We start from the raw sequence: 9015 nt of genomic DNA on the forward strand, positions 1-9015 counted from the left end.
TTAATCACAGTTTCAATTTCATTACTTGAGATCGGTCTGTTCATATTTTCTATTTCTTCCTGGTTCAGTCTTGGAAGGTTATACGTTCCTAAGAATTTATCCATTTCTTCCAGGTTTTCCATTTTATTGCCATAGAGTTGCTTGTAGTAGTCTCTTAGGATGCTTTGTATTTCTGCAGTGACTTTTGTAACTTCTCCTTTTTCATTTCTAATTTTATTGATTTGAGTCCTCTCCCTCTTTTTCTTGATGAGTCTGGCTAATGGTTTATCAATTTTGTTTATCTTCTTAAGTAACCAGCTTTTAGTTTTATCGATCTTTGCTATTGTTTTCTTTGTTTCTATTTCAGTTATTTCTGCTCTGATCTTTATGATTTCTTTCCTACTCCTAACTTTGGGTTTTGTTTGTCCTTCTTTCTCTAGTTCCTTTAGGTGTAAGGTTAGATTGTTTATTTGAGATTTTTCTTGTTTCTTGAGGTAGGCTTGTATAGCTATAAACTTCCCTCTTAGAACTGCTTTTGCTGCATCCCATAGGTTCTGGATCGTGGTGTTTTCATTGTCATTTGTCTCTAGGTATTTTTTGATTTCCTCTTTGATTTCTTCAGTGATCTCTTGGTTATTTAGTAACGTATTGTTTAGCCTCCATGTGTTTGTGTTTTTTACGGTTTTTTCCCTATAATTCATTTCTAATCTCATAGCATTGTGGTCAGAAAAGATGCTTGATATGATTTCAATTTTCTTAAATTTACTGAGGCTTGATTTGTGACCCAAGATGTGATCTATCCTGGAGAATGTTCCCTGCGCACTTGAGAAGAAAGTGTAATCTGCTGTTTTTGGATGGAATGTCCTATAAATATCAATTAAATCTATCTGGTCTATTATGTCATTTAAAGCTTCTGTTTCCTTATTTATTTTCATTTTGGATGATCTGTCCATTGGTGTAAGTGAGGTGTTAAAGTCCCCCACTATGACTGTGTTACTGTCGATTTCCTCTTTCATAGCTGTTAGCAGTTGCCTTATGTATTGAGGTGTTCCTATATTGGGTGCATATATATTTATAATTGTTATATCTTCTTCTTGGATTGATCCCTTGATCATTATGTAGTGTCCTTCCTTGTCTCTTGTAACATTCTTTATCTTAAAGTTTATTTTATCTTATATGAGTATTGCTACTCCAGCTTTCTTTTGATTTCCATTTGCATGGAATATCTTTTTCCATCCCCTCACTTTCAGTCTGTATGTGTCCCTAGGTCTGAAGTGGGTCTCTTGTAGACAGCATATATATAGGTCTTGTTTTTGTATCCATTCAGCAAGCCTTTGTCTTTTGGTTGGAGCATTTAATCCATTCACGTTTAAGGTAATTATCGATATGTATGTTCCTATGACCATTTTCTTAATTGTTTTGGGTTTGTTTTTGCAGGTCCTTTTCTTCTCTTGTGTTTCCCACTTAGAGAAGTTCCTTTAGCATTTGTTGTAGAGCTGGTTTTGTGGTGCTGAATTCTCTTAGCTTTTGCTTGTCTGTAAAGCTTTTGATTTCTCCATCGAATTGCTGAATTCTCTTAGCTTTTGTTTCTCTATAAAGCTTTTGATTTCTCCATCGAATCTGAATGAGATCCTTGCTGGGCAGAGTAATCTTGGTTGTAGGTTCTTCCCTTTCATCACTTTAAGTATATCATGCCACTCCCTTCTGGCTTGTAGAGTTTCTGCTGAGAAATCAGCTGTTAACCTTATGGGAGTTCCCTTGTATGTTATTTGTCATTTTTCCCTTGCTGCTTTCAATAATTTTTCTTTGTCTTTAATTTTTGCCAGTTTGATTACTATCTGTCTCGGCATGTTTCTCCTTGGGTTTATCCTGTATGGGACTCTCTGTGCTTCCTGGACTTGGGTGGCTATGTCCCATGTTAGGGAAGTTTTCGACTATAATCTCTTCAAATATTTTCTTGGGTCCTTTCTCCCTCTCTTCTCCTTCTGGGACCCCTATAATGCGAATGTTGTTGCATTTAATGTTGTCCCAGAGGTCTCATAGGCTGTCTTCATTTCTTTTCATTCTTTTTTCTTTATTCTGTTCTGCAGCAGTGGATTCCACCATTCTGTCTTCCAGGTCATTTATCCGTTCTTCTGCCTCAGTTATTCTGCTATTGATTCTTTCTAGTGTAGTTTTCATTTCAGTTATTGTATTGTTCATCTCTGTTTGTTTGTTCTTTAATTCTTCTAGGTCTTTGTTAAACATTTCTTGCATCTTCTCGATCTTTGCCTCCATTCTTTTTCCGAGGTCCTGGATCATCTTCACTATCATTATTTTGAATTCTTTCTCTGGAAGGTTGCCTATCTCCACTTCATTTAGTTGTTTTTCTGGGGTTTTATCTTGTTCCTTCATCTGGTACACAGCCCTCTGCCTTTTCATCTTGTCTATCTTTCTGTGAATGTGGGTTTTGTTCCACAGGCTGCAGGATTTTAGTTCTTCTTGCTTCTGCTGTCTGCCCTCTGGTGGATGAGGCTATCTAAGACGCTTATGCAAGTTTCCTGATGGGAGGGACTGGTGGTGGGTAGAGCTGACTGTTGCTCTGGTGGGCAGAGCTCAGTAAAACTTTAATCCGCTTGACAGCTGATGGGTGGGCTGGGTTCCCTCCCTGTTGGTTGTTTGGCCTGAGGCAACCCAACACTGGAGCCTACCTGGGCTCTTTGGTGGAGCTAATGGCAGACTCTGAGAGGGCTCAGGCCAAGGAGTACTTCCCAGAACTTCTGTTGCCAGTGTCCTTGTCCTCATGATGAGCCACAGCCCCCCCCCCCGCCTCTGCAGCAGACCCTCCAACACTAGCAGGTAGGTCTGGTTCAGTCTCTTATGGGGTCACTGCTCCTTCCCCTGGGTCCCAATGCGCACACTACTTTGTGTGTGCCCTCCAAGAGTGGAGTCTCTGTTTCCCCCAGTTCTGTCAAAGTCCTGCAATCAAATCCCAGTAGCCTTCAAAGTCTGATTCTCTAGGAATTCCTCCTCCCGTTGCCGGACCCCCAGGTTGGGAAGCTTGACGTAGGGCTCAGATCCTTCACTCCAGTGGGTGGACTTCTGTGGTATAAGTGTTTTCCAGTCTATGAGTCACCAACCCAGCAGTTATGGGATTTGATTTCACTGTGATTGCGCCCCTCCTACCATCTCATTGTGGTTTCTCCTTTGTCTTTGGATGTGGGGTATCTTATTTGGTGAGTTCCAGTGTCCTCCTGTTGATGATTTTCCAGTAGCTAGTTGTGATTCTGGTGTTCTTGCAAGAGGGAGTGAGAGCACGTCCTTCTACTCTGCCATCTTGGTTCCAATCTCGCAATCCTCCCTTTCTTGAGCAAGGATTAAATTAGCCTTTTACATGTTAAGATTGAACAATCGTGATTTATTTAACATTTTGAATATAGAAGCTAAAAATAGGTATTGTGAGGTTACGAGGTTAGGAAACAGAAGCTGGTCTTTCAATAAAATAAAATTACAGTTAAAGTTATTGAACTTAGCATAGGGAAGGTCTACTTAAGACACACAAAGAAACCACTACATAAATAAAAATATTGGTTCACTTGCCTAGGTCAAATTTAATGTGACCTTTTGACAAACTGATAAACCGTTTATATTTATATAAGCTACATATGATGAAAATTGTTATTAAAAATAAATAAGAAGGGCTTCCCTGGTGGCGCAGTGGTTGAGAGTCTGCCTGCTAATGCAGGGGACACGGGTTCGAGCCCTGGTCTGGGAAGATCACACATGCCATGGAGTGGCTGGGCCCGTGAGCCACAATTACTGAGCCTGCGCATCTGGAGCCTGTGCCCCGCAACGGGAGGGGCCGCGATAGCGAAAGGCCCGCGCACCGCGATGAAGAGTGGCCCCCGCTTGCCGCAACTGGAGAAAGCCCTCGCACGAACAGAAGACCCAACACAGCCAAAAATAAATAAATAAAGTAGCTATAAAACGCAGCTTTCTTTAAAAAAAAAAAAAAAAAAAAATGGAAACCCTTTGAAAAAAAAAAAAAATAAATAAAAAAAAAAATAAATAAGAAGCTTCTACAAATCAATTTCCAAAGGAAACCAATTAAAAATATATAAAATAGTTTATTTTTTCTTAACTAATCAACAATTCGGATGAAGGTGGAACTTATGTAAGGCAACCTTGATTGTTGAATATATTAACGTGCAGTGAAATATGTAATTGGGTGTGTGTGGTGTCTGTGTTTCAATCTAAAAAGAAATGCAAGTGCCATTTATTTTGACTTAAAATATTTTGGACAAGAGAATTTAATATCTTGTCCCAAAACTCTCCCGTTAGCCAATAGGCACTTATTTTGAATTCAATCTGATAAATTATAGTACCATTTATAGCTTTATACTTCAAGTTAGAAAGAAAGAATGGAAAGATGGAAGGAAGGAAGGAAGGAAGGAAGGAAGGAAGGAAGAAAGGAAGGAAGGAAGGAATTTCATGTTGTGTTTTTGCCAAAACAAAATTTTAAAAAATTTAAAGGACATTACTGGGACAGTTAGCAAAGTCTGAATAAGGCCTGTATATTAGATAACAGTACGATATCAATGTTAATTTCTGATTTTGGTACTGTGGTTATATTAGAGAATACTATTATTAGGAAACATACACTGAAGTAGGTAGAGGTAAAGGATCATCATGTCTGCAATTTACTCTCAATGATTTATATATATACATATATAATAAATTAAATGAGATAAAATATTCATATTTGGGAAATTTGAATGATGATAAATAGGAATTCTTTGTCCTGTTCTTGCAACTTTTCTGTAAAAATAAAATTACTTTAAAAGTAATAGTTAAAAGAAAAAGAAGAATAAAATATAAGTTAGGATAATCAAATCCCTTAACAAAAGCCCACATTTGGTTAATGACAGATCCAGGAAATGGATAGATACTTTATCATCTAAAACTCAATGCTCCTTTCTCTTCTGTGCATGGTCAGTCACTTTATTGCCAGCCTTTTCTCTGCATTCATATATAGACAGATTTTGTTTTTTTACAATAACAATTTGGTCCATTGAATGAATATTGCTTTCTTTAGAGGGAAGAAAACATCTCTGAATTGAATTGAGAGCCACTTCACTTTTTAATCTATGCCCCAGTGCAGAATCTTAGGAGTTTTCTGTTGAGTTTGCACTGTAAGGAGACCAACTCAGTTCTTTGCTGAGTATGAGGAGACTACAAAGCTCCATTAAGCCTCCTTACATAACCCCACTTGGGGTTCAAATAACCTTAGAAGAGTTGACCTCCAATTTCTCTTATTTTGGTAGTTAAGAACTTCCAATAAGAAACAGAATGGAGAGTTAAAATTTTCAAAGAGAACTCCCTGTTAGCACAAATACCTTCTCACTAAAACATTGGTGAATTCATCATCATTAGATAGAGAGAGAAAGGATAGGATTATGTCTTATTGATCTAAAATTAAGGAAAAGGAATGGATGCATTTACTTTATTTCTGTCAAAGTTTTACTCTAAAAATGTCTTGGAAAAAAAGTCACTGTCAGCAATGCTTCCCCTGGAGTTGCAGAAATAGGTTCTTTCTCATTTGGGGTGATTTTCTCCCTAAAACTTGATGCCAGTTCCCTTTTACTATTTTTTACATTTATGTTTTCTGCACCTCTGGTTAACTTGCTTAAAATCTACTCTTTTTCATTTTAAATCTATCTTCCAAAAAGTAAACAATATGCTCTGCCTCTCTTTCCTACATAATTCTTCCCCTTTTTTGCAACTCAAGTGTCCCCCTCTGTGACTTCCCGGATTAAACAGAATTTCTCATATATGTTCTCCTAAATCTCAGTCATTCTTTTTTGTAGCATTTATCATAGTCATGATATTATATTTCTGTCTGTGATTATGTAATTGATTTCTATCTCCTCCTTCCTTCCCACTAAGCTCTTAACTCCTTGGAGGTGGAGACCAGACTTGTTCAGCTCACCTTTCCACATGCTGAATGAGTAGGCATAATTTTTGGAATGAGGGGATGAATGAATATTTCATAGCTATCAGCTAAAATAGATAAAGGTAGATCTTCTGCTGCTTGGGGCCAGCTGTAAGAGTTGTTTGTCTACACAGATTTTCTTTCAGAACTCATTTCAGAGATCTCACATCCAGAAATATAACTTCTTGAAACTGATATGCTGGCCCAGAGTCATGACACTGACGACCAGATGTTTGCCTCTAATGGCCCAATTTTAGTCAGCTTAGGAGAGGGAATAATAGTCCCATAAAAATCAACATCAAGAAGTAAAATATGCCCCTATAACAGCTATGTTTCCTTAATACCCATTTGTGATTTACTTTATTGGTTTATGAAAGTCAAGGATTTTTTTTTTCAGTGGTTCATGGACACCTAAGAGTTTAAGGGGATCAGTGAACACCTTCAAAGAATATAAAAAATTTATCCATATGTCTGTTGGAGCACTTTTTGGTGGTGGTCATTGGCAAGTTTTCATCAGATAATCTAATGCGTTTATGTGCCATACAATTTTAAGAACTATTATTTTAAACCATACTGGATACTGTTTGATTTTATAAATAAGATTATTTGACATTTTAAACCATGACTTTGAACTGGAAAATATTAGGTTTAGACCCTAATTTGGTCATTTATTTCCTAGCTGTGATTTGGGCAAGTTACTTCATTTCTCTCCAATTCTCAGTTTTCTCATCTCTAAAATATGCATAATAATGCTTACTTTCGTGAGTGTTTTTAGGGATTTAAAGGTACGTGAGGAAACACAAAAATGCAACATAGTAAGTGTTCGATAAATTGCAGCCATTTTTCATCTATGTATAACTTAAGTAAGATTGCTTGGAGTTTGAGAAATCAGCAGAATATATTTGTAAATGCTTTGAATAAAAAGTTTTCCAATTTTATTCTGGAAATCTCCATTCATAATTGATCTTGAGCACCTAAGTAGTTAAATTCCAGTACAGTATAACCATATGATAGACCATCAGCAGAGAGCCTGAGGGTCACTGAGAATGCAGGTGTAGTTAGAAGAGCCTCCAACCAGTGGATTTGATACTGTGATTAAAGAAGATATTGGACAAATGACTTTAGGAGGAAAAGCTGACACCTCACCAGGCCCCGCTGGGATTCGAACCCAGGATCTCCTGTTTACGAGACAGGCGCTTTAGCCAACTAAGCCACAGAGCCTGCTGCCCGGAAGTTAAAACCTCCTTTCCAGTCAAATTGTACTCAGTTAGGTGAAAAGCTGAGTTAATTATAGTCACGGCTCACTCTCTTGAGTAAGTCGACCTTGCAGAACAGACAGACCCGCGACGGAGACTCCTGGAACTTAAGACTCCCATCAAGCCTAACAAAACGCATACACGCACTCACACCATAGCAGAGAAAATGTACTTAGAACAACCATGGAATGGGAAAGAGTAGATACGAGCCGAGTGTTCGTTGTGGAAGAGGGGAATTCTCTGAATGAGGCCAGAGAAGTTCTTATATTCCATCCGATTGTAGTAATTTAGAATCCTCAAGTAAGTGGGTATTCTAAAAGTAGAGTGAAAAGCTTTAATAGCAGAATAGGTCAGTTAGAACTTCAGTCAAATTAATGGCATTCCTGGTTGATAGAAGAGGGCACACTTGTGCACTGAAAAACAAACAAAACGGAAACAAACAACCCAAAATTCCAAACACATTCAGAACCTGCTAACAGCTGTCCGCTTGTGCTCTGCTTGAGGAAATAGGAGACGGTCATTCAGGAGGCGGCTCGGTCAGAGTTCACTTAAAGGTTTTATGATTCAAATCCCAGGAGCCTTTGCCTGCCCGCGGCTGGGAAATGACCTCTGTTTCTGCAGCTCTTAGGAAGGTGCACAGATGGAAACCACAGCTCGGTAGGCTCTGGGAGGCGTCGCAGATCGGGAAATTCCTCCTTTTCTATACTACCTTCTTCTTGTTGTTTCTTCAAAAGGATGTTCTTTAGTATTTTCCTCATGGACCCTCAACTTGTAGAAGCTAAACAAACATTTACTGATTGTACAATTACGAAATTAAGAATCTATTCTTAAGCTGTTAACGCTTGCATCCTGGTTTTCTGCCTTTAATTGGAATAAGGCTGGCGCTGAAAAGGGAGTGAGTTCATCAAATGAGCAGATGCCACGGCACATCTACCCAGCTTCTGCTGCCTGGTTAACATACAAAATGTGAGGACTCCAAAATTCTTTATTTAACCAAGTAAAGGCTGAAAGGAGCTCTGGGCCTGATAAGACCTTTGAATCCCAAAGTCTTTTTTAATTCCTTTCTTGGGTCAAATGGTCTGGCACTGTCATTTTCTATCCCATTCAGAATGTTTTTATAGTGAATATAAACTTATTTTCTTGCTAACCAGGATAGTCACTTTTTAATTTAATATATACTAACAAACTTCTATGATAAGACTCACACTACTACTCCATTCACAGTTACTGTATATTTGGAAAATATACAGTTTGGAAAACAACACCTTCAAAATAATAATGGACAAGGAATCATGGTGTTTCTGAATTCTAATTAGCTCAATTGTTTATGATCAGGACGGTATAAATTTCAGTTACAAAAGCACAATTGGGATGACAGCAGTTTTGGCGAAGTATTGTTCAAGTATTGTCCAACAAGAGTGATATTACTGAGTACCTACTATGTGTCAGGGGCTGAAATGAGTTCTATGGATACAACTAGGTACCAGATGGCCAAAGATGATAGAAAATAGAACAAGAAATTTTAATAAAAATTTAATATGATAATAAAAGAAGCACAAGGTGATAGATGAGCACCTAACAGGGCTTGTAATACTCTGTACTATGAACACTGCCCAGTTCAATACATTTTTTGATGATTTCTCTTTAATGTATTTGATTTTTTGTAGAAAAAGTATATTTTTTATATATATATATATAAAATGTATAACTGTACAATTAGTACTTGGAAACATCTTTTAAAACTTTCATGTTAATCCCAGGTATTTAACCAAAATAGGAATCTCTGCCAAGGTGGAATGAAATAAATCT

General features: G+C 37.6%; 1 non-coding gene across 1 annotated transcript; it reads right to left on the minus strand.

The window, feature by feature from the left end:
• Window positions 1-7097: 7097 nt before the first annotated feature.
• On the minus strand, window positions 7098-7171 carry TRNAT-CGU. Its single transcript has one exon. It is a non-coding gene; the product is annotated as a tRNA-Thr (tRNA).
• Window positions 7172-9015: the final 1844 nt, after the last annotated feature.

Source organism: Balaenoptera musculus, chromosome 11 (assembly GCF_009873245.2).
Source record: "Balaenoptera musculus isolate JJ_BM4_2016_0621 chromosome 11, mBalMus1.pri.v3, whole genome shotgun sequence".
In the NCBI taxonomy this organism is placed as follows: Eukaryota; Metazoa; Chordata; class Mammalia; order Artiodactyla; family Balaenopteridae; genus Balaenoptera; species Balaenoptera musculus.